At 36.2% G+C, this 27,096-nt stretch overlaps 1 protein-coding gene and 2 non-coding genes across 6 annotated transcripts in view; all 3 read right to left on the bottom strand.

Moving 5' to 3' along the window:
- LOC6053063 (calcium uniporter protein, mitochondrial) overlaps nt 1-27,096 on the bottom strand; it is a 249,056-nt gene that overhangs the window by 194,949 nt on the left and 27,011 nt on the right. The window lies entirely within an intron of this gene.
- Trnah-gug lies at nt 19,147-19,218 on the bottom strand. The gene has a single exon. It is a non-coding gene; the product is annotated as a tRNA-His (tRNA).
- On the bottom strand, nt 26,635-26,706 carry Trnah-gug. The gene has a single exon. It is a non-coding gene; the product is annotated as a tRNA-His (tRNA).

Here is a 27,096-nt window from a genome sequence, read left to right as displayed (position 1 = left end):
AATAGTTTGAAAATTCTGATTAGGTTGTGGAAATGGATAAACAATTAAAAACATAGCAAGCGATAACGATTTTACATTTTTGATCAGCATATAGAGCAATTCCAGCTCAAATCAGGAATTTTCCTGGTACTTTTGTACCCGACTCTCTCCGATTTCAATGATAACATTTGAGAAGGGCGTAAGGTATTTAAATATTTTTGTATTTTGCAAATTAAAAATTACTGTATCTCGAAGCCGTTTCATCGTATCAAAAAGTGGTCAAAGACAAACTTGTAGGAAATTGGATGGGCTTTATGAAAAAAATACACTTAAACAAAGATACACGCCACTTCTATGAGATTTTTCAGTTTTTAAGTTTGAAAGTTAAATTTGATGGTGATGTCACGATTTTTTTCACTCAATTTTTTTGAGGAAATAGCCTAAAATGTTACAAAAAGACTCACGAAAAATGCAAGATGGTATGTCTCTCCTGAAAAAATACATTTTTTTTCACTAAAACTGTTTTTTTGAAAAGTGATCTAAACGTCATAATTTTTCAGAATCGATAGTGGGATTCGATTCCCCAGACAATTTTACATAAAAGTCTCCATATTCCATTGTCCTAAATCCAATCCTTGGGAAGATTCAGCGGCTTTAAAAATAAAAATGTTGAAAAAATAGGTTTTTTTTGGTGGTTTTCGGCAATTTTTATATGACAGACTTGGTTTTTCTGTCTCGTAAATATTTTTACCGGAAAGCTCGTCCCATTTCTCATAAGTTTGCCTTTGACAGTTTTTTAATTTGACTTGTCTTATTATTTACGCAAGCTTATTTACTATCCTGGTTTCTACCACACTGAAAAAACTTATCTATTTACAGTTATGAACAATGTAATTAAATTAATATCTATAAGCCCATACATTTAATTGAAATGCTGTCAAAAACAAACTTATGGGAAATTGGACGAGCTTTCCGGTAAAAATATTTACGAGACTAAAAAACTAAGTCTGTCATATAGAAATTGCCAAAAACCAACAAAAAACCTATTTTTTCAACATTTTTATTTTTTAAACCACTGTATCTTCCCAAGGATTGGATTTAGGACAATGGAATATGGATACTTTTATGTAAAATTGTCTGGGGAATCGAATCCCACTATCGATTCTGAAAAATTATGACGTTTAGATCACTTTTCAAAAAAACAGTTTTAGTGAAAAAATAATGTATTTTTTCAGGAGAGACATACCATCTTGCATTTTTCGTGAGTCTTTTTGTAACATTTTTAGGCTATTTCCTCAAAAATTTTGAGCGAAGAAAAATCGTGGCATCACCATCACATTTAACTTTTAAACTTAAAAACTGAAAAATGTCATAGAAGTGGAGTGTACTTTTGTTTCAGTGTATTTTTTTCAGAAAGTCCGTCCAATTTCCTACAAGTTTGTCTTTGACCACTTTTTGATACGATGCAACGGCTTCGAGATACAGTAATTTTTAAATTGCAAAATACAAAAATATTGAAATACCTTACGCCCTTCTCAAATGTTATTTTCGAGTACTATTGGCTCCATATACACAAAAATGGCTTATATAGGCCTTGGATAACATGTCTACAAAGTTTCATTGAAATCGGAGAGGGTCGGGTACAAAAGCTGGAATTGCTCTATATCAGCATTTTTTTGCTTATAAAGGAAAATTGCTAAAATTTTAATTGACAGATCCGCAAAATGCGCTTTGAATATTTTATATTTAATGATATTTTTAAAAAAACAAAACTTAGTATTGTATTCATAATTTGATATTGAAAAAAATAATGTCCTATTTAATTATTCTTCATCAAACACCGGCACCTGTGGCAAATCTGCATGTAAATGCAACTAATTAAGACAGCTAGTAAAGCAAAAAATGTTGCGTGATATTTTGATATTTTTTTTATTGAATTCGGTTAAAAGAGGAATAGAATTAAATAAAATTAATACACCGAGTTCCAAATTTAACGCTCAACATCTCTTATACCTATTCCGCCTGTAGTAAACTTAAAATAGAAATTCTAACCTATTCTTATTTTTTTTACATTGACTGGTTTCAATTAATTTGATGTCGTTTTTGTTTTTTCAACATTCCAAAAGAAATTTATTTTCGTAAAAAAATATATATTTATGAAAGAGTTATTTTATTTGAATCACATTGGATTGAACGTTTTAGTAAATTTAAAATGCCAAGAACTTTTTTTAAATTTTTGTTAAACTATTTGAAAACTTCTATCCATGTTTAAATTATCAACTTTTAATAATATTGAGCTAATTCTATGATTTTAAGCTTAAACAGTAAAAAAAATAGAATGAAAACATAGATTTGAAGACTATTTAAAAAAATTTCATGGGATCCCGGGAATTACCGGGATTAAAAAAATAATTTCCCGTTTCAGGAAATTCAAAACACAACAAAATTGAACGCACCTGCTGACAGCAAACATGCCTAAGTTTAAAAGAATGTAAAAGGCTTCAGAAAACTCAATGCCATTCATACCAAATTCATCTTAAGAATTTGACCTACACTGTGTGGATAAGTGGATAGTCTATGAAGCCGATGTTAAAATCAAATGTCGAAAACAGCAAATGTGCTTAAAAAGAGACATTTTACAAGATAAACCAAATTAAAATTTAAAAGTTCGTGGGCTAACTCTTGCCAAGAACTCAAATTTGAACAAGTTTAGTGCAAATCTTCCACCTATAACATGGAACAAAAAGAGAAGAACAAATCAAAGAAAGTGTAACCACGCTGATGTTTTCGACGTGTGAAATGCCACTAGGGAAGAAATCGATATGGGTAGTTTACGATCCGATAGGAGGATTTAATGAATACTCGTAACTTACACCCTGATCCCCCCATGCAATCGAAGCCTGGTGGCAGTACTCCTTTTCACCGTCATGACGGTCATCACTCTTGTTCATTCAGCTGATTTGGATCTTTCCGGCCAAATCCGAGTTTTATGGCCCACCAGCGAAACAAAGAAACAAATCGATTTGGGGCCAAAGTGGAATCATTCATTTGGAAATGTTCGGAAAAAACCCTTTTTTCGACGGAATGTAAAAAGAAATCAAAACTTTGAACGCTACAATCCCATTGCCCAAGTCATCTCGCAGGCTGGAATCAATTCCAAATCGATAACATTATCATATAAATGCCACCGGCATCACTGCGTCGACAAACTGGCAGCACAGAAATGGTTGAAGCTTTTTCATCTTCCCTTGCATGTACGCTATACACCGAAGAAGTGGAAGAGCAAATATTTTCCATTCTAACAAGAGCCTTTTCCGAGAAGGGGGGAAAAAAAGGACAACAATAAAATTCCCCACAAAAGGGTCGAGTCCCCGAAAGGTGAAAATCATATTTACTGACCTGGGCGTAGACCTACAAAAATTGAAGTTGCTTCCCCAGGTTCAACAGTTTTCCATTTGAACACCCCTATGATTTGGCCCCGCGGGGGGAAGAAAAATGGATCGAACTTTTCGACCTCGAAATTTTCGGTTGATGTGATGGAAAAGTCGTTCGGATGAACTGATTTAATTTGCACAAAGTGAGTTTTCTTGGGATTCTACCGAAATCGATTGCGTTTTTTTCTGCGTTTATAGCTGTATTTTGACGTATTTCTTTACGGTTATGTGTTTTCAATCGAAATGATAACCAATAAATTACTAATTATCAATAATTATTGCAACACGTTTCTATCCTTTAATGATAATGGGAAAAAAACGTGTCATAATGTGTCATATCATTCAGCTGATAACCTTAGCACCAATAAATAGTTCAATTGAAAACGTTCGTAAGAGATAAGATAAGATTGATCGTGTTGAGGAAATAGGGTACACCAAATAAAATCAAAAACATTTTTAAAAAAATATTGGGGTATGAAATCAAAACGAACTTCAAGTTCAAGAAATCGCTCAAGGGACTTTCAGCACAATCCTTTCAAAGGATGATAAATGACACCAGATAAACTGCTCTGACAACTCTCCCCTATCGCTAACTAAGCCAGCTAGCACCCGGTGGGGAAAAGCTGCTACCACAATTCTAATAAATTACCCATCCTCACCGAAGGGTGGGAGTGCCCTAAGCGGCGCCTTTTTCCGAGCTTTGTCACCTGTCAACGCCCTCGAACAGAAACAAGCTGCTGTTCTTGCGGGGAAATTCCCGTCGAATCAGCACCGGCGGAATCTTTGCTCTTTGAAGAGTGGCATCCAACCAAGTTAAGGCCAGCAGAGAAGGAAATTTTGACACTGGAAAATTTGACGAAAATTTCCGGAAACATTTATTTTAGGATTTAACAAAAAATGCAAAACATTTGAACAGCATTGCCATTTCCCACAGTTTTGCTCTTTTTGCGAGACAAAAAAAAATCGATGCGTCGGCAAAATCCGCCCCAAATCGAGCGTCACGGGGGCGTACATTCTATTATCCGCGCCGCGTCGGAAAATTTATTCCCGTACAGAAGCTTCTTCCTCCGCGATTTCAAATCGAACCACGGTGGTGGTTTCCGCTTCAAAGACATTAAGATTTGTGCCAAATCGGAAATCCTCTCCGGCGAATTTCCGGCGCGACAGGAAAACGAATGTTTGTTTTAGCCAGTTTGAACCTCAACAGACAAATTTTCCCCTGCCCCTATCGAAAAGGGATTTTCCACTGATTTAGATGTTCAGCGCGGAAGTGACACCTCCGTGCCCGCAGGCTTTGGCGGGGTTCGTCAGCAATCGTTGGTCTTTCACTCGAGTTGTGTTGATTCAACACCACGATTAGGGTAGTGATCAACGCGACTCTAAATGGTACACAATTAATTAAAAAGGATAGCTTTAAGACGCGCGCTCGCTGAAAGACGGTCTCTTTTTTCGCTTCATCGCCTCCAGAACCCCACCACTCGCAATTTAAATTTAGCTCAGTGTGGAAAACTTTGACCCAACTCAACCCAGTAACACCGAGCCTTGCCTCGTCTCCTGCTCCAACACACCGAGCTTTCAACGTCCTTTCAATATCCTGCGGAAGGAGTGCTGTTCGAGCTTTTCACTGAAGTTCACGGAAATTTCTGCGTAGAGTCTTGGAAGGGAGTTTTTGCTACCGCGGGGAAAGAAAATCAATTTGTGATGCGGTTTTGCGAAGGTTACAAGGACCCCCGGAGGGTGTCAGCACACGCATGGGCCAGGTCCTTCCGGTGGTACGTGGAAACAAGCAATTTACGCCGTACGTGTGAAAATTGTTCGTTTTATGTTCGTACTGCAATATTGGAAAGGTGAGCGAAGGTTGCTGGTTTTTGGATATCGTTTTTGTTGAATCGTTAAAAAGAAGGAACATGCATTTCTGATGTAAAATAATTGCATTGAAAGTTATCGACTTAGAGTTTTTTTTGGAAAATTTTCTCCGCAATTGCATACAAAAACAGTTTAACTACTGTTTAAACATTAATCAATGCTTTAAAAAATCCTAAGGAATGATAAATACATTTTCTGATTTTTTTTTTTTTACAATTTTCCACTAAGGTTGCTGCAAAAAAAATCATAGTTTAGAGCTTTGAATAATAAAAAAACGAAAACGAAACTATTGGCACTACGCCCCCCGGGGCATGGCCTTCCTCTAACGTGGGATTTCTGCTCCAGCGCCTCTGACGAGACAGGAGAAACCGGGACCGACGTTTTACTTCACCATCCGATAGAAGCTCAGTGGATAAGGCGGGAATCGAACCCGCGTCTCATAGCATCATCGGGATCGGCAGCCGAAGCCGCTACCCCTGCGCCACGAGACGAGAATAATAAACATTACCCAAATTTATTTTGAACTCTTTGGTCAAAAGTAACAGTAATTTAAAATGAATAATAGAAATAATAGAAAAATGAACTAAAAGTTAAATATTTCCGAATAGTGCAAGCCAATTTTTTTGCACCAGATTGCACTTGAACGATGAGGTCTCGGATTTGTTTTCAAAAGGACGTAAGAGCCATTGGTAACCAAGGACCTTTTATGCATTGGTATTCGACCTACTTACGAAAAACCAATTTGGAAATGCTGAAAATAAACTAAACTTAAAATAAATGAATTTTTTTTTCAATTTGGAGAAAAACTAAAATTGGTGTCGGAGGTCACGGTGGCTCTTACGGCTTTATGAAAACTCACCCGAGAGATGATCTAGCACTACAAACGTTAAAAAAAATCTAGGGGTATTTTTCTTCTAATTACTTTTTCTTACTTTAACATTAAAAAAAAAACTGGGCAATTTCTAGTTCGATTATAGTCAATCAAATCCTGAACAAAAATAGTTCATTTTTTTTAATTCAAGGATCAAATTTGAGTTTTGAGACCCAATTTCCATCCAATTAGAACGACGTACTTAATTACTAAATCATTTTTTTTTTTCAATGTTAAATCACGGCCATATTGGCCGCCGTGATGAATTCGAAAATTTTAAAGTAGTTTATGGGGTTTTCGTGCTTCGTTTATTTAAAGTGACATTTTTCCAAGGCCTTCGGATAATCGAGTCTGAACTGTATAAAAATTTATAATTTTCAAAGCAAAAGTATATGGAACCACCCTTACGAAAAAAATCAAATAAAAAAAGAAATTAATGAACTGCCAATATTCAACTAAAGCTAATATTTTCTTAACAGAACTTGTTTTGCAAACTATTTTCTTTTAATTGATAGCATCTATAATGTATGGATGAAACGTGGTGAATAATGATATATAAAAATATTTGTAAAACCTTTGCTTATTTCTAGGATTAGTGATAGTTCACGCTCAAAAATTGCAATTTTCACGGGGACCATAATTCTAAAACATCAAATTTCACGGAACTTCAAAAAGGTTCTTGATTCTTAAGTAAATGTTACAGAAAGTTGTTTTTATAGCATAGCATAGCCACACTGGTCAATCCAAAATTCTTAAACAACTTGGTTGTGAAACTCGGGCTGTCCTGTTTCAGGGCTGAGACCGTTTCCAAGCTGATATGGCCCTTAGAGGCACGATGAAATTAGATGCTGTTCCCCTAGTTTGTTTTTTTTTTTCTGATTCGCTTCTGTTTTCTTTCGAAGTTTATTGAATTCAAAATCAAAACAGGATTTAACAGTCTTGCCCTTCCGAAATGAATAAAAACCTAATTTTTATTTTGTATTTTGAAGAACCTTTTCATTGAAAATAAAATTATATTTTTTATAAAATCAGATGTAAAAATATAATCTGTAAAAAAAACTTCAAAATTATATTTTAAAAGCAACTCTGCTTAGAAAACAAAAAAGTCACAATTAACTTTCAACATTAATTAACAGAAATTATGCGGTTTAAAAATAATTTATATCAAAAAAAATTATATTAAAAAAACTTAGCAATTTCTCAAATCTAATCTCGTATGTTTAATTTTAAATAATGTTGAATCAATGCTTTTAAAATTTGAAAATAGACATAAAGATCGAACATGTGAATGAAAAAAGTAAAATTCTTAGAAATAGAAATTATTTTTAATAGTTGAAAATAATTTGGTCTGATTTGAGTGATTCTCATTTGATTGTTAACGCTGCAAAATAATTTAGTTCTTTTTTTTCTTAGAATTCTTTTATGAAAATTACGCTTTTCAATTGAAAACTCATTTAATGTTACTTTCAGAAGCTTGGTGGATAAAATTTTTGATGAAATAATTTGTTAATGTTGTATTTTCATGATGCATTCTTGTAAAAATGACAAATTCACGGGATTTTGCGGAAATTTTCAAATTGCACGTGTTGTGCTTCCCTTATGACCAAAGAAGCCATTTTGTGTCATTGATTCACCCATTTAAGTCTCCATACAATTTAGGCAGTTGTGCATACATAAATTGTACGTAAATTTTCGAAAATCTGTAGCTTTTGAATGAATTTTCTGATTTTCGGCAAAGTGATATTGATGAGGATTATTCAGAAAAAATAGGTACACGGAGAAAAATTGCCGATTAGTTTTTTTAAACAGAAACTTGATCTCCCAAAATCCGTTTTTTTTTTATTTTTTGAGATTTGTTTATTAGGGGACTGAACCCCGCAACTTCTGAGCTATAAAGAATTATGGACAACAATGTTGCCGATAAGTTATAAATTATTGGTAAAATAATGATTTTTGGAAAAAAAATAAAATTTCATGCCTAAATTTTTCATGTAAATTTAAATTTGCAATCGAAAAGTACTTTACAGAAAAAGAAACAGAAAAATTTAAGTTTTCTAGGTCTCCCCCAAACAATCCTCAATTTTCTATAATCGATATCTCAGCAACTAATGGCCTGATTTTTAATGTAAAAAAAATGAAATATCGTGAAATTTATCGATCTTTTCGAAAACAATAATTACAAAATTTTGAATTAGGGCTAATATTAAAAAAAAGCCAACACCTTTTGTATTGTTAATATTGATTAAATTTTTTAAAATAACAATTTTCAACGATGTTTTTTTAAACCACTTTTGAAAAAAAAAAAATTGAAAACGTACATGGACATTTACGATCGTAAAAATTATTCCCTCGAAAAAATTATTCCCTCGAAAAAATAATAAATGCTTTTTTTATACTTTGATGCTCCATCTGCAGGATTTTCAACATTCAAACTTGAGAGAATCCAATAAGATTAAAAGGCTTTACTAGATAAAAATAAAACCAAGCATTTATCACTATTCCAGCACATATAGTAGTCGAAATCCAATTTCAATAAACTGGTACCAATGAAAGAATATAGCCAAACGGTACAATAAATACACCGATATTTTATATCAAAACATCAATAGTCAAATAAAAAGCGCCGCCATCCTGGCTGAATTGCTTATTTTTCTCCTTAGGCATATATTTGCACTCGATGGTTGTTTCTCCGGTGCAGGGTTGATCTCCTCCCCCGGAAAGTGCCACTTTTCCTCCCAACAAACATATAAATGTACAAACAGAGAGAGAGAGGGAAAAACTCACAACAGCAGCGCCGCGGTGACACACAACGACATTGCTCTCTATTGAATCTCAGTATTTTATTGTTATTGTGCTCGTGTGTGTGTGTGTGAGCCATGCTGCTTTTTGTTATCGCCGCCACGGGCACACAGTGACAATATACTCAAACACTAACAAAAAAAATGTCGTACAGATTGGAGTAAAACTTAAGATTGCTTTAATTAAAATTTCGACTGAAAATTTTCTACCAAAATTTGTACAGTGCAGTCGATTGAATTCCATAAATAGTGTTTACTCTCAAAAAACTTATGTTCCGGCGAAAAGGTGGAAGCCCGTTGGAGTGGAAATGATTCCCAGCGAAAATTGAACTCGTGACGAGCAGCGGATCCGGTCGCTGATTTCGACTCGGGCAATATTTAACTTGCTCGGCACCATGAAAGTCAAACAGTGAAGTTAGGTTGTGGACAAGCTTTTCGAAAAAGTGCTGTTAGAGGACCAAGGAATAGGGTAATTTTTTCACTCTGTGAAAAAATGTCGGAAAATATGTTTAAATATGTTTATTTACAAATCAAATTTAAACAAGTAGGATAAATTGTGAAGTAGCAAAAGTTATGCCCACAGTTTTATTTAAATAGTTAAAATAAAATTTTAGACAAAAAAAAAATAAATAGTAACTGACAATTTCCCCCATATTTTTGTTTGCTCATAAAATTTCAATGATATTACAAGAATATAACTGCCGGTCCCGCTATGCTTTTGGAATCCAGTCAACGATACCATTTATGTAGAGCTCTCTGCGAAGAAGGCGACTGCCGCTGCTCCTGATGCAGTGGTAGATTGTACCGGGCCAGGAGGACTCTTTGTTGAGACGGAAAATTTATAAGATGCTTGGAATTTCGATGAAAAGCTGCAAGGTACACAACAACATCGGACCAAAATATAAAAAAAGAGGGGGCGGACAGTAAGCTGAAACTAGGACAACGATGTTGGGTAACGATGGTGTGTACTTGGGACGATTTGTTTTTGTTTTCAGGAGAGTAGATTGCGTCTGTTTAAGGATGGATTGAGCATGACTAGCTTAGTACTGACGGATATTGTCATGTTTATTCGAGCGAGTTGAGATAAACAGGAAGAAAAATATTAAAAATTGAAGTAATTTTATTTGTTTTAAAATACTTTTTTTGATTGAGATTGTCATATATGCAAAATATTTTTCACTAAATTAGTATGACGAAATTGATTCAAGAAAACCACCTAATTAACTCAACTATCTTCAGGTTGTTTTGAAATTCGGCTAAAGTGACGATGTCTCACGATAGGGTTGCCAGTTCTTTAAATTTCACAATAAATTCGAGGTAATTGTAAGATGGTTCTAAGAGTCATTTTTTTACACTGAACCTTGAATAGTTCGACAAGACTTCTTAAAAGGAGTTAATCCATAACAGAGTAATATATTGGAAAGATCTTCCGAATACAGTATGACGATTCTAGAAGGAATTTTCATTACAAATTTACGACATGAAAAAACTATTTTACTAAGTATTCAAAATTGTTGGCAGAGTTGCCAGATCTTCGTATATTTTTTTTTTTGAAGAAAATTATTTTCATTTTTTAACTTTTATAAATATTTCAAAATTAACGGTACGGTACTGTTCGGATGGGTGAACCAGATTTTTGTAGTAGCCGAAGTTTTTGTTGTTCAGCAACTCAAACTGTAATTTTTATTTATGTTTAGTTTAAATTTAATAATTTGCTTAAACTACTTACAAGAAGTGGTTTCCCTCTTCACTGTTTATTTCTGGCACTGTTGTTTATTTTGCTCTGAAGTTCAACCGTATGTTTGGGCACAACATGGGGAATGTTACCCTACCAGTCGTTCTTGTTCTGTTGGGTTGATTACACAGGTAAGTATTGAACTTTGGGTTGATTTTTCTTGCTTTTAGGTACTCACGGATCGTTGTAGAAGTTCACGCAGGTGAATTGATTCGTGTTAACACAGGTGAGGTAAGTTTGGGCGAACGTTGGTGTGCTACAGGTGAGTTTGTAGAAGGTAAGTTTGTGTGCACTATTTGGGTAAGTGTTCTCATTTCCTTTCTACTTACAGGTCTACGTCTTCAACCCTACTTCCAAAACACCTCCACAAGGCGAAAGATCTATAAATTCCCTAGCAAATCGACACTATTTTTCTCCGCAGGTTAAACATGCACTTTCAACGCTCATTGTTTACATTTTGTTTCTTCACTTTCTTCTTTTGTCGCATCCGCTCGATTCAGACGGTGACAAGTCACGCGACCGGGGGAGTGGTTGCTGGCTCTGTCTCCTGATGTTGCACTGCGTGTCGCAACACCCCAGCCCGTAACATCTGGAGTTTGTGTCGCAATTCCGGATTTACCAGAAAACTTACACGGCAACATCGATTTTCCTGCGCAGCCTCTTTTATCATCTTCTCCCTCGCTGACCTTTGGAAATCGAAGATCGTTCATCTCCAAAGACCGCTCCGAATCGTCGCGCCACCCGGTATGTTTGGGTTTCCGCTTGGGCTTCCTTTTTTTCATGTTGGATTTTCCTAAAATTCTCTGCGCTTCATCCGAATCTGCAGTGCTGAATCTTTGTGTACCTAAACTCGTCAGCTTTGGCCCATAAACCGACCACCCAAGCTTGCAAAGGACAGCGACTGGTTCACTATCTTCACCAGTCTTAACTTTAGCCGGTACAAAAGTGTGGATGTTGTTGAGTCCGATCAGCAACCTTGGCTGCCCGCTGTAGGACTCAATTGGCAGTCCCCGCAAGTGGTGGTATTTTTCGGCAAGCTCGTCGAGGTCTACCTTTTGACGAGGCAGTATCAACTTTTCTACAGTACGCACTGCATGCAGTTGCAGCAGACTGTCCGCCTCTTCGCCTACGCCCGATACCGACAGGTTCATTCTCCGGGACTGCTTCTCCTCTCGTTGGTGGCCAGCTGTCCAACTGATCGTCAGCTGCTCAGGAATACCGTCAAGCTTCAGTTGATCAGCTAACTCTTGGTCGATCAGAGAGACTGAAGAGCCTTCATCGAGGAACGCTAGCACGGTTTGTGATCGTCCAGCGGAATGGATTTGAACCGGAATCATCCGGAACATAACGTCGGTTCCAGAGCAAATGTGTGCGTTGATCCCGACAACTGTTTCAACCGGATGCATAAGCGGGTGGTGGGGCTCTCTACAGTCGCCGACGTTACAACGAATTTTGAACCAACATTGGCCACCGTGATCGTTGAGACACCTGTTGCACAGTCGTTCCTCACTCACAAGCTGTATGCGTTCAACGTACTTCAGCTTCTTGAAGTTTCCGCACTCGCGCAGGCGATGCTCCGAGCTGTGGCACATCTTGCACGGTGCCAGCCTTCGTTGATCCCCAGGACCTGGATCTTCTTCTTCGCTCACAAAACGCCTTGCTTCAACATTTCCTTTCGTATCATTCGTAAACTGCTCATCCGTCAAGAAGTCAAATGTTACGTTCGCCTCGCAGGCTTCTTCTACGATTTCCATGATGAAATCCGTGAACGTTCGCAACGTCACCGTACTGAAACGTTTCTTGAAACGGACCCACTGACGTTTCTCAGGATCCGGTAGCTTGTCAACTAGATCCTGAATCAACAACGGATTAATCAGATGTTGATCGAGATCAGCCGCTTCGATGTGCTCACACATCTGTTCGACAGCATTTCCGAAAGGTATGAAACTGGACAGCTTGTCCGACCTTGGTGGCTGTAGACTCCGTACCTTGTCCAAGTGAGCCTGCAGCAGTTGTTCCGGACGGCCAAACAACATGCGCAGCTTCGCGATTGCTTTCGGGACAGATTTCGGGAGAACCAGTTGGCCGCTTACCATCTCCATGGCGTATCCCGTTAACGATTCCTGGAGCCGGACGAGATTTTCGACGTCGGAGTACCCGCAAGCAGCATTGGAAGCTTGGAATGCTCCGTAGAACAGTGGCCACTCCTCTGGCCGACCTGAGAACGTAGGCAGTCTCTGCGCAAGACCGTTCCTCGCTGCCAGCTGTGCCTTTGTTGGACCGGAACTCTGCTGCCCCAGCCCGTGTTTGCTCCCATTGGTCTTGTCTTGATTCACCTGCCCGTCACCATCGTTTCCGTTTGTCTTTCCATCTACACCTTCCGACGATCCTTGCTTCTTTCCCGATCCAGATGCGAGCTTTAGGTTTTGCAGCTTCCGATCCAAGTCCGCCATCTTTTCATCGAAGGACTTTCTTCTGGTTTCCTTGCGGTCTAGTTCTTGCATTCTAGCCTGCAGCATTTGTTCCTGCAATGCAGTTTCTTCTTCCTCATCTTCAGCGCGCATCTTCTCTTCCTCTTGCAGCTTTTTCACCTCCAGTGCGCGCAGCATCTTCCTCTCCTTTTGTTTCAGCAGCAACTCGATTTTCTGGGCAGCTTCCAGGTTCTTTACTTTCTCCGCCAAGGCCAGCAACTTCTCTTCTTCGATCAGGCTGGCAATCTGGCAAATTTGCTCCTTGCAGAACCATTTTCCACCTTGGATTGCAGCCTCAAGGCTCTCGCCTTCCACGCACTGGATGTGGAAACGGTGATTGCATTTTCCGCAGTTGACAGTCTGTTCGCCAGCGGCAATCTTCACCTTGCAGGTTCCACATGAAGCCAGCGCTGTCTCCAGAGCATCATCGTCCGTGCCAGACATTTTGTGACACCGTGTGTCACTTCTTTTTGAGTTTGTTCGGATGGGTGAACCAGATTTTTGTAGTAGCCGAAGTTTTTGTTGTTCAGCAACTCAAACTGTAATTTTTATTTATGTTTAGTTTAAATTTAATAATTTGCTTAAACTACTTACAAGAAGTGGTTTCCCTCTTCTTGCACTGTTGTTTATTTTGCTCTGAAGTTCAACCGTATGTTTGGGCACAACATGGGGAATGTTACCCTACCAGTCGTTCTTGTTCTGTTGGGTTGATTACACAGGTAAGTATTGAACTTTGGGTTGATTTTTCTTGCTTTTAGGTACTCACGGATCGTTGTAGGAGTTCACGCAGGTGAATTGATTCGTGTTAACACAGGTGAGGTAAGTTTGGGCGAACGTTGGTGTGCTACAGGTGAGTTTGTAGAAGGTAAGTTTGTGTGCACTATTTGGGTAAGTGTTCTCATTTCCTTTCTACTTACAGGTCTACATCTTCAACCCTACTTCCAAAACACCTCCACAAGGCGAAAGATCTATAAATTCCCTAGCAAATCGACACTATTTTTCTCCGCAGGTTAAACATGCACTTTCAACGCTCATTGTTTACATTTTGTTTCTTCACTTTCTTCTTTTGTCGCATCCGCTCGATTCAGACGGTGACAAGTCACGCGACCGGGGGAGTGGTTGCTGGTTCTGTCTCCTGATGTTGCACTGCGTGTCGCAACAGGTACGGTACATCAAGTAGAGCTTTAGCACCATGATTTTTGATGCAGACATTTTAGTTTTGAACAATTCTCTGAGATTTCGGTCATTCGATTTTTTTGTATTTTTTAATACAGCTGAAACTTTTTTGTTGCCTTCGCTACAGATTCGAATGTATATTTTTGAATTTTCATACATCATTTTTGTATGGACAGCTGCCAAATTTGTATGAAAAATTATATGGACGAACTAATGATGCAAAATGGCTTCTTTGGGCATACCGAAGGCACCACAAAAGTTTCAGCCGGATTAAAAAATACAGAAAATAATTTCGTAGAGAACTGCACTATTTTCAAAACTATTGGAACTATCGATATAATTATTCATTCATCCCCTAAAGCACTGTCTAATAAATGATTTTCAAAAATATTTGTTTATTTTTACAATCAGGTTGTTGCAGGATTAGATCCGTAAGTTTGACGATTTTGTAATAAAAAAGACAAAAACTACCTTGGCTTCTGTGCACCCTTAACTAAAATCATTTTTCTCCATGTTTAAATGCATTTTCTAAACTATTTTTCCAAATTAAGCCAAAGAAGCTGTATTGCACCATTGGTTCGTCCATACAAGTCTCCATACAATTTTGACAGCTGTCCATAACAAAATGGTTTTTAAATATAGAGCAATTCTCTATGAAATCGATCATTTTTTTTCAATTTAAATTTTTGTATTTTTTAATCTGGCTGAAACTTTTTTGGTGCCTTCGGTATGCCCAAAGAAGCCATTTTGCATCATTAGTTTGTCCATGTAATTTTTCATACAAATTTGGCAGCTGTCCATACAAAAATGATATATGAAAATTCAAAAATCTGTATCTTTTGAAGGAATTTTTTGATCGATTTGGTGTCTTGGGCAAAGTTGTAGGTATGGATATAGACTACACTGGAAAAAAGTGATACACGGTAAAAAAATATTTGGTGATTTTTAATTTAACTTTTTGTCACTAAAACTTGATTTGCAAAAAAACACTATTTTTATTTTTTTTATTTTTTTATATGTTTTAGAGGACATCAAATGCCAACTTATCAGATATTTTCAGGTTGTGCAAAAAATCTATGACCGAGTTATAAATTTTCGAATCAACACTATTTTTTCAAAAAATCCAAGCAAAAAAAATTTCAACTTCATTTTTCGATGTAAAATCAACTTTGCAATCAAAAAGTACTTTAGTGAAATTTTGATAAAGTGCACCGTTTTCAAGTTAAATCCATTTTTAGGTGACTTTTTTGAAAATAGTCGAAGTTTCTAATTTTTTTAAATTAGGGCACATGTTTGCCCACTTTTGAAAAAAATATTTTTGAAAATTCTCTATATTTTGCTTTTTTGAACTTTGTTGATACGACCTTTAGTTGCTGAGATATTGCCATGCAAAGGTTTAAAAAGCAGGAAAATTTATGTTTTCTAAGTCACACCCAAACAACCCACCATTTTCTAACGTTGATATCTCAGCAACTAATTGTCCGATTTTCAATGTTAAAATTTGAAACATTCATAAAATTTTCCGATCTTTTCGAAAACAATACTTTTAAAATTTTCAAATCAAGACTAACATTTCAAAAGGGGCAAACATTCAATATTACGCCTTTTTGAAATGTTAGTCTTGATTTAAAAAAAATGAAAATATTTTTTCCGGAAATTATCGGAAAATTTCACGAATGTTTCATATTTTAACATTGAAAATCGGACAATTGATGCTGAGATATCAACGTTAGAAAATGGTGGGTTGTTTGGGTTTGACTTAGAAAACATAAATTTTCCTGCTTTTTAAACCTTTGCATGGCAATATCTCAGCAACGAAGTGTCGTATCAACAAAGTTCAAAAAAGCAAAATATAGCAAAATATATCAGCTTTTCAAAAATATGTTTTTCAAAGGTGGGAAACATGTGCACTAATTTAAAAAATGTAAAACTGCGACTATTTTCAAAAAAGTCACCCAAAAATGGATTTAACTTGAAAACGGTGCAATTTATCAAAATTTCACAAAAGTACTTTTTGATTGCAAATTTGATTTTACATCGAAAAATGAAGTTGAAAAATTTTTGCGACCAATATTTCGATTTTTTGAAAAAAAAACTGTGTTGATTCGAAAATTAATAACTCGGTCAAAGATTTTTTGCACAACCTGGAAATTTCTGAAAAGTTGGCATTTTATGTCCCCTAAAACATATATAAAAAAAGTGTTTTTTTTGCAAATCAAGTTTTAGTGACAAAAAGTTAAATTAAAAATCACTATTTTTTTACCGTGTATCATTTTTTTTTCAGTGTAGACCTTATCCATACCTACAACTTTTCTGAAGACACCAAATCGATCAAAAAATTCCTTCAAAAGATAAAGATTTTTGAATTTTCATACATCATTTTTGTATGGACAGCTGCCAAATTTGTATGGAAAATTATATGGACAAACTAATGATGCAAAATGGCTTCTTTGGGCATACCGAAGGCACCAAAAAAGTTTCAGCCGGATTAAAAAATGCAATAAAAATCGAATGACCGAAATCTCAGAGAATTGCTCTATAAGAAAATCAGTATCTCATAAAGGAATTTTCTGATAGATTGAGCGTCTACCGCAAAGCGTCAAGTTAATTTCAGGTATTAATTTCAATTTTTCGTAAAATCTAATTTTCCAGCATAATCCGCATGACCTCATAATCAATATCCCCAAAATCTTACCATTCCATGTCTACGAAACCACGTGACACCACCCCCAAAACCGGCAAACCCTGTCGGCCGTGAGGTCGCGTCAGCATTTTCTAGAGCGTCCAATTTCCCGTCCCGGGAAAAAAATTCCCGGGAATTCCCGGGATTTCCCGGAAAAAAATAATTCCCGTTTCCCGGAAAATTTGTAAATTTCCCGGGAATTCCCGAAATACAAGCAGAAGTATACATTTTCCTACCTTTTTGGCACCATCTACTGTTCATTTTAACAAATCAGCTTGTCTGTAAATTTCATGTCAAGATTTAGTTCAGATAATATTTATTTCTGATGCATTCACCACTAGGAATATTGTTTGCTTATGTGTTGGACAACAAAACTTACGCTGTTATGGAATGAATAGAAACTATTTTATTTTTGACAACCTTTTTTAATGTTTTTTTTTTTTTGTTATATCATTTGAAAATAAGATGTTTACATCTTCCGGCCAAGATCAACATTGAGATTTGCTTGACTTTTTTTTTACCTTGAACATGTTGGATGGAAACTGAACTGATATAATTAAATTTTTAAAAAAGGTTTGTGCAAGAAGAATTTGTTTCTAAGTATTCGAGAAATTCAGATTGAAGTTATAAATTTATGAAGCACGTGAGCTACCAAAGGCGTAAGAGGGTTATATATGAAAAAATATCATTGAATTTCAACCACTTTTAAATGCTCAACATTATTTTAATCTAATTGATTTATTAGGCTGAATACCATATAACTAAAGTAATATAATAAAACCATGAAAAACCATTAAAAAACAACTTCGTATCAAATTTTCAAATTGAAAAATAGTGTTTCAGGTTAAAAAGCGCTAGAAATTAGATTTTTAAGGTAAATTCAATGATTATTTATTCACAAGTTGATTTTTTTGGTTTTTTTAATTTTTACTTTTTGGTCACTGAGACAAATTTAAAAGCAATTTTATGGTTGTGGAGCATAGATTTTCACTGTCCAAACACATCGATTTAAAAAAATTCTTCTCAACAAAAATACTAATAATATTTTTTTTCATTTGGGACGATTTGAAAGATTTCAAAATTAGAAAGTTTATATATTTTCTCAAAGTTGCATGATTTTTTACAAGCAGTCAAGCCATTAATTGATCCTCACACTCATTTTGACCATTAAAGTTGTTGTTCTATACAATTTCGTTGCAGAAGATTAATCAGAAACAGGATTAGAATAATTTTCGTTAAATTTCAAATTTCCTGGGAATTCCCGGGATTTCCCGGGAAATTTGTTGAAAATTTCCCGTTTCCCGGGAATTTTGTTACCCCGGGAAATTGGACGCTCTAGCATTTTCCCATTAAAGTTATTTTCACCTGCGACTCGAGTGTGTAATTAGTTCCTGCTCTCCGCAAAGACGACGTCGGACTCTTGGAATAACATTTACCCTCTCATGGCGGTCGGACACACACACATGCCTTGAGACGTGACGACCTTCCCCACCACAGGAACGACAACGAGGCCACCGCGCGGGGAAAGTTCTTCTGAGAAATGGCTTCTCCTCAGAACTTTCGCTACAGAGTGCATGCAGGTGTAATCATAACCGCCGCAAGTGTGACTTTTTAGCTGGGTAAGGAATCGTGGTAGGGTGGGGATCACTATTTTGTGAAGGTTAAAAAAGAATCCATCTTAATCCATCTCTTCTAGAACAGGTCCCTTCACCCTAAGGTGTGACACGTGCTTTTACCCTTCCTGACAAGGGTAATTTATGCATCCATCTGGGTCACACGATGAGTTACCGCAGCAGGTCGTCGTCGTCGCGTTCTCTAACACGTTCTGAGCCGCAACCCAAAAAGGGTGTGGGAAGACACCGCAAACGTTTAGACCAGGTCTAAACGAAGACTGACACTACCGTTTCCGCACTATAACTCTGCATAGCAAAGGGATGGAAATTGTGTTGCATTTTCATCATAGATCTTCGCCTCACCTTCACCCCAGCAGTGCTGCGTGACTATGTAAAATGTAATTTGCAGTCTACAGCTCAACCCGTATCAAAAGCTTTCAATCCGATTAAGCTACTTTGCAACCAGACTTTCTCGAAAAAAAAAAATCGACCACCCCCTTCCGTGACAATGTGCGAACATTGCCGTGACCAGGATTCGAACCTGGGTTACTACGGCCACAACGTAGGGTCCTAACCACTAGACGATCACGGCTGTCGGGGGTCGCCGAGTGCACCCACTTCAACCGGAGCTTTTGTGGTTTTAAGCTTCGATCCAATTAAATGGACAACTCGAGCAACTCAGCGAAACAATCGAAAAATACCTGTTCCACGAATTTTCGCCTGCACCACTCCAACTCGACTCGACAGCAGGTCACGGTCCAATCAGTCAGTCAGCGAAAGCCAATCGACTTGTCGCCGCGGTTGGGCAGCCCAAAAAAAAGCACTCGATTCTGCCCCACGCAGCACAATATCGACTCCATCGAGGCAGTGGTGGAGTTGGGGTGGCGGTTTTCCATTGCATAAGCACAACCATGCTCGGATAAGTTATATTTAGCTTTCGACGGATGATGGTAAGTCGAGCTTCGGCAGAGCAGCAGCTGGGGGTGGCCAACTGCGGGAAATTCGAATCGGGGCCGAAAATGGAAATCGGAATTCGAACAAGTGTTTGCAGGTGGTCGATGCAGTCGATTGGCAAATATTGGCGGCTGCTGGAGGTTTTTTTGCTTTTCAGTTGAAAATCCATTTTCAGAACATGATAATGCAATAAAGGCAGCTTGTTAGAATGGTAATCACGAAAATCTATTATATATTTATCAAGAAAGTCTTTCTGTTCTAGTGAGATATTAATTAAATTTTGGGCCGATGCTAATATTTTTCACAATCCATGTCCCTCACTGCTTTAAAATTACAAAAATTCAAATGTTCAAACAAACAAACTCAACAATCGATTGTAAACTATTTTTATTACATTTTATTACTATTATTTTTGTATCGATAATCTATTAGGAAACTCTTTAAAAAATATATTTTTTAGGCAACTCATCGGAAAAAATCCACTCAAGGGTGTTTTTTCGAATTTTCAAAATTTTGCCTGTAATAATGTATAAACCATTTTGTGATGCTTTGTTTCGAAACTTTGAAGATTTTGCTGAATTAAGACTTTTCCTTTTTTTAATTACAGTTTTTTTTTTTTATATTTTAAAGATGATGCAAAATGTGGTACCGATGTTAGGATTTTAAAAAACGAAAAATATCGAGAACTTGGTCAAATAAAATTTTTAATTTCAATTTAAGATGGTAAATCAAATTTACAACAGATTTTTTTATAAGTCGCACCATGTTAGTTCGATTGTCATTGTCATTGACCGTTCAAAAATGAAACTTTTGTTGAAACATGAGTAAACATGTATTTTTGACATTTTTTAATATTGATTTTGACTTAAGGATTTATTTTTTTATAAATTATAAATATGTTAATAAATATTCTTTACTGTTGAAAACCGTGTCAGTAGCTTCCACGAAAAGTTGGTTTAAAAATGAAAAGGTGACACTGAAAAAAAAGTTACAAAATTGAAACTTACATACCATACCATTTTAAGGTCCTAAACTAAATTTAAATTTCACCGAAAAGCATAAATAAAAACCGAAACAACGGAAATTTTCGGTGATCAATACTATTAAACAAAATGTTAACAGAAAGTATCAAAAAATGCTTAAAATATTATTACAGTTATGCTACTATCACGAATTTGCAAAATATCGATTTATGAAAAAAAAAAACCTAAAGTTCATCACGTCTTTTCCGAAATTAGGTCCTAAAATGTGCAAAAATATATTTAAAAGATTGAAATTGATTTAAAATTCGTTAAAAATGCAGGGGGAATAAACCCATTCCCATCACCGTAAGCGGTGGTGTCTACATGATGCTCAATAATCCGGGGTGTTCATCGAAATTGTCTAAAACCACGTACAAAAACCAGTAGAACAGCATTTGTGTACATTTCTGTTTGATTTGACTGCTGAGCAGTTCTCTCAGATTTCGGTCATTCGATTTTTTTTTTGTATTTTTAATCCGGCGGAAACTTTTTTGCTGCCTTCGGTATGCCCAAAGAAGCCATTTTGCATCATTAGTTTGTCCACATAATTTTCCATACAAATTTGGCAGCTGTCCATACAAAAAAAATGATGTATGAAAATTCAAAAATCTTTATCTTTTGAAGGAATTTTTTGATCGATTTGGTGTCTTCGGCAAAGTTGTAGGTATGGATATCAGAGGCGACTCGTGCCCGAATGTAGTACCTGTTCAATGTTATTTTTTTAAATTCTTTATTATAAAGTTTTTCAGCCGGAGGCTGGTTCAACTCTTTTGGATCATTTGACTTCGTGCTTGAAGTCGACCCGGTAACAATGTTGTTTTTAATTAATATTGATTATAGATCGCAGCAAATTTTTGAATCTTAATTTTAAAAAAGGTCTTTGAATCTTTTTTCTTTCCAAATGGCTTTTATTTTTACGTTTTATTATTTTTATACTATTAAAATTTTCTGTTTATGCAAATAATTGGTTACACGTATGATTAAGACTTTTTATCTCGTTAAAATGTATTTTTTAGACTTAATCATTAGCGTGGCGAATGAAGAAAAATAGAGCAATCGCTCTGCCATCCTTATCAAAATTCAAGGGAAGTTATTGAATATTGTACTAAATTTCAAAACTATTCATCATGACGTTCAGAAAAAAAATACCACATCCTTCACAAAGGAAAACTGTTTGTTGGGCTTTTTTAGGCCCAACAAATATTGAGCTAACTTGGTTAAAAATTAAATTGACATTTTACTTTATACTTTTTAGAACCAGGTCGAATCGCTTTTGATTCTTTGTCAATTTTTTAGAGAATGGAATGTACTCACTGTTATGTCCTCGTGGTTTTGGAATTCAATTTCTGAATAAAAAAAAGGCTTCTGATGTTAAAAAACAAAACTATATTGACATGAAACCGAGATAATTAAAATATTTGTTTTTAGCATTAGTGAAAAAAAAGTTTTCAGAACAAATTCATGCTACAATATATGATAATAATATATTCAACTAGAGTGAACCGGACCAACAGTCTGAATAAACACAGTCGTTTTTGGAGCATTTAATGGCATCAACTCTTAAACTTTTTAGGACTGCATCCGCTTTAAATACAACCACCCTGAAAATAAAATAACGATCATGGTTGAATCTACTGTCATAATTCTTCTCATGTGTCCCGAGTCCAGAAAAAAACACAGTACTTTTTTGTTTCAATTGTTTCAATTCAATCTATCAATCACACTATCTAAACTTAACATTACATCACTTTCCAGTAGAGCAAGAATCCACTAGTAACCAAGAAGATCGAAGAGGTTCAACGCGCGCAGTTGAACATTCCAGTTTTAAAACAAGCCATCACCAGTCTGCGCAAAACAGCCTGATGCCTAAAAGTGCGCCAAATATAGAGCAATATCTGTGGTGCTCTCGCGCTCTCTCATTTATTCATGCTCTCAACGTGCTGTCAACGCGCTGGCTTGTTTACCTTTTGCAAGCAGCTCCCTGCAGAGCTGAGCGAGCTAAGTCAGCTGGGGCCTGGGGGTGGCATTTCGCTCTCCCCCAAAAATGCTGCAACGTTCACGCTCTCAGATTGAACCTGATTTACCAACACATCGATACTGCCGCTGCGTATGAATAGGAAGCTCTTTACATGTGTTGATTTTTTTCTGTATGGAGATTTTTTCTCCGACGTTCAAAGGGTCGGTGTTGAACGCGACGAGCATTTGCGCGTGGCCCGCTAGGCTGGCTCGCTTTAGTATTGGTGGGTTGTAAAGAGAGGTAAAGAGTAAAGGGTGGCGGGCCAAAGCTTTTTCGGTGCATGCAGCGCTGCTGAACATAGGGCGTCGATTTTGTCAACGTATATTCAAACAAAAATTGTAATTGTATGTTGCTGGTTGAAAAAGCACCGCGGTACTTAAATAAAAAAAAATCCGCTTGAAATCGGCTACCTGTTCAATGAACAGGTTGAACAGGTGGACGAGTCGCCTCTGATGGATATGGACTACACTGGAAAAAATGATACACGGTAAAAAAAAATTGGTGATTTTTTATTTAACTTTTTGTCACTAAAACTTGCAAAAAAACACTATTTTTTTATATGTTTTAGAGGACATCAAATGCCAACTTTTCAGAAATTTCCAGGTTGTGCAAAAAATCTTTGAGCGAGTTATGAATTTTTGAATCAATACTGATTTTTTCAAAAAATCGAAAAATAGGTCGCAAAAATAATAATAAAATCAAATTTGCAATCAAAAAGTACTTCAGTGAAATTTTGATAAAGTGCACCGTTTTCAAGTTAAATCCATTTTTAGGTGACTTTTTTGAAAATAGTCGCAGTTTTTCATTTTTTTTTTAATTAGTGCACATGTTTGCCCACTTTTGAAAAAAATATTTTTGAAAAGCTGATAAAATTCTCTATATTTTGCACTTTTGAACTTTGTTGATACGACCTATAGTTGCTGAGATATTGCCATGCAAAGGTTTAAAAACAGGACAATTGTTGTTTTTCAAGTCCCACCCAAACAACACACCATTTTCTAATGTCGATATCTCAGCAACTAATGGTCCGATTTTCAATGTTAAAATAAGAAATGTTTGATGATCATGTAAAATGGCTCGTCAACCACTTGTAAAGAGATTTTATAATTTTTCAAAATTAAGGTTTACTTTAAACTTTTTTGTACTTATCTCTTTTAATTTTTTGTAAATAAAAAAACTAATGGTTTATCAATATTTTGATAAATAAGACACAAATACTTTGTTCAAAAATTAAAATAAATAATACTATTTCACACGTTTTAATGTAAGTAACTTGTTGTTGCCGAGCTCCCGTGGTGTAGTGGTACGGGTTTCGCTTTGTAAGCGGAAGGTCGATGGCTTGAAACCCATCTGGCGAGGCAAAAGGGGGAGGTGGCGGTCGAGAGGGGATATCGGCTGCTGCGGGAATTGACTTTGTCAAGTCCCAAGCCTCTCCAAAACCCATCCCATCCAATCTCTCGGACGATCTGTTGGCGACTGAGTCTGAGCGTTGAAGAACTCTGTAACAATACGCAGAGAAGAGCTTCAGATGCTACTTTCGACTCGGTCACATGCTCTCAGGCAAAATTCGAGCTGAAGATTGGGCTATATGATCGGTAACGGTCTCTAGATGGGTCAAAAATAAACGAGATTTCCCCTCAATCTCGCTCATCTCCACGTCCTCGGATCGGTCTCTCGTGCTCGTGTGGCATGGCATTTGGGGGATTGGTCTGGGGAATGAGAGGGGGCAACTGCTCGAATAATTTGTCAAATACTGTCTCGCTCAAACAATAGCGCTACGGAAGACGATCGTTCGGCAGGCTGTGTATAGCAGCAAAACAGAAAACCTGAGAACAGATCATACTACAATAGATACGCAAGTGTCGCAGTGGTCCGTGTCTGTTCACAGTAAAAAAAAAAGTAACTTGTTAATATCATCAAAACTCTAATCAAACATTATTGGAAATATTTATAAAACGTTCAAATTTGATTTAGGTAGAAATATGTAATAAGTGCAAAAATATAAGTATTCAATATTAAGTCATAGTGACCCTTTTTATGAACTGACCTTAAAACTTACTTAGCACTTAGAAACCTTCCTTCGGGATTCGAACGAATCTGATCGACTGCCATCTGATTTAAGCAGACAAAATAATGAAATCGGAGGATCAATGCAAAAATATTACAAAGCTTTTGTCGACTATACTTCCCCTCCCACGTTATCTAAAAATGAGCTCGAAAAACCAGGAGCAAAAAATTTTTTATAGAACTTCTAAAAATCTACAGAAATTTGAGTGCAATCAGTTGAAATCAATTAAAAATGCATTCCTCTGCAGTTAGAATTATTTGAGCTTGTTTGGGTTTAATTAACATAATTTGAATTTTAGTGAATTTTTGATGAATAAATGTTTTTTCGCTAAAATGTATTTTTTGTCGAAACTTATTCTTTATTTGAAAATAATGATTCAAGTTTAATTTAACACTGGAACGCCCAACGCACGTCCAACTTACACGGACGCCCAAGCCTCCCAAAAAGGTGGAACGGTAAATCCAACTCGTTGGGTTCTCGGGCATTACTCAACCAATCGGGACAATTCTTGTTTCCAGTGATTTGTAAGAATGTCTAGATGATCCTGAAATTTTGCCGAACTTGATTTGAACAAATCTGTAACTTCTGCGACCGAAAACATCGTTCCACCTTTTTTCAAAACGACTGCCTCCGCGGAATTTTTCGCGAATTTTTTTTTTACCTGCGAAAAAAAAAGTTGGAACGATGTTTTTGATCGCAAAAATTATAGATTTGATCAACTTAAGTTCTGCAAAGTTCTAGAATCATCTAGACATCCTAACAAATCACTGGAAAAAAGAATAATCTTCATTGGTTCAGTAATGCCCGAGAACCATTGAGTTGAAGTTACCGTTCCAACTTTTTTAGAGCCTTGGGCGTTGGAATGTTAACGAGTCCTTAAAACATTTTCTAACATTTTTCCATTGAAATGTTGAAATTCTGGCAAAATTCTACCTGAAACAATAAAATCAACAATACCGATAGAAAACTGCCATTCCGTGTTTTCTATTAGTTTGAATTAACGGAAATTTTAAAAATTAACAGAAATAAAAATTAAACTTATAGACGTATTTTCTAGTTTTTTTTTAATTTATAAAAACGTTATTTAATTGGTTATTAATTTTGTAAATTGGGCCCGCAAGCTCATTTGAGCTTCAAATTTGTCCCGGCCTCCAAAAGCTTTGAGCGCCCCTGACTTAAAAGGTGCACGAGATTAAAAAAAAAGTACAATTGGTTTAATTTTGGACTAATCGTTTCAAAATGCCATTTAACTTTTGTAATGAATTCTTTTTCGTATTCCTTGGTACTATTTTTGTGTTTTATTGTATTTTTTTTTTAAATAACAATTTTCTATTTCCTTGGAATAATGGAATCACAAAATGTTTTTTTTACGAGCTTTTATATGTCCCCTAAACTACGTTAATGTGATCTAGAAATATTTGATCTAAGAGAGCGGCCAAAATGGCGGAGATGAATTACTGAAAAATGCATTTTGTAATTTGATAGGCAATCAACTGTTCACAATTGACTAAAATTACTAAAATGAAAACAAAGATTTTTGTTCGTGATTCGATTATTCCAAGTCTCATAAAAATCTTCGAAAAATCGAGGCTTTGAATAATCGAGTCTGAACTGTATAAAGAAAAAATGAGCAAGTATTGGATAGGGCTGAAATAGAGTAACAAAAGCAATCAATCTAAGTCCCAGTACAGTTCAGTATCAGTAATAATTTTTAACAACAACTTTGTACTCTAAAAGTAGAAAAAAACTATTTATCTCGATTGTTCCAAAAATTATCAATTTCCAATTAGTGGGATAGTTGTCATACGAAAGTAATATGTATTACTTCAAAACATTATCATTTCAATCAAAATTCAAGTTCATTTCTAACTAAATGATTCTTCTTGATATTCCTAAGGCCAGCAAAAAAAGATAACCTCCGCCCTCCCCGTGACAGTGTCCGAACACTGCCGTGACCAGGATTCGAACCTGGGTTACTACGGCCACAACGTAGGGTCCTAACCACTAGACGATCACGGCTACGAGGGGGAGCTTGCCGACGAATGGTCGCGACCGAAGCCATCATCAGCACACATCGGTGTTTGGTTGATGCACACCTCTAGCAGCAGCAGTGTTTGTTCACACGTCATTAATTTTCACCTGTTTCTCTCGTCGACGTCGATGAAAAACAGGTAGAAACGCGTGTAGAAGCAAGTAAATATTTATTCCAGAGCGTTGCAGAGCAACAGCTGCGACACTGTTTATAAATTTGGTGTCGAGTTGTGGAAGTTCAATAGTTTTTTTACTGTTATGTAAACAAATTCATGATCACTGCTTTAAAAAAAAAACTCTCTTTGTAATGAAAAAAATTAGGAAAAGGAATATCACTTGCTTTATGGGACCTTAAAAGCTGTTATTCCACTGGAAAAG

The sequence above is a fragment of the Culex quinquefasciatus genome, chromosome 3, assembly GCF_015732765.1.
Source record: "Culex quinquefasciatus strain JHB chromosome 3, VPISU_Cqui_1.0_pri_paternal, whole genome shotgun sequence".
Lineage (NCBI taxonomy): Eukaryota > Metazoa > Arthropoda > Insecta > Diptera > Culicidae > Culex > Culex quinquefasciatus.
Note: the sequence above shows the minus strand (reverse complement) of the source record. Positions and strands in the feature narration are given on the sequence as shown.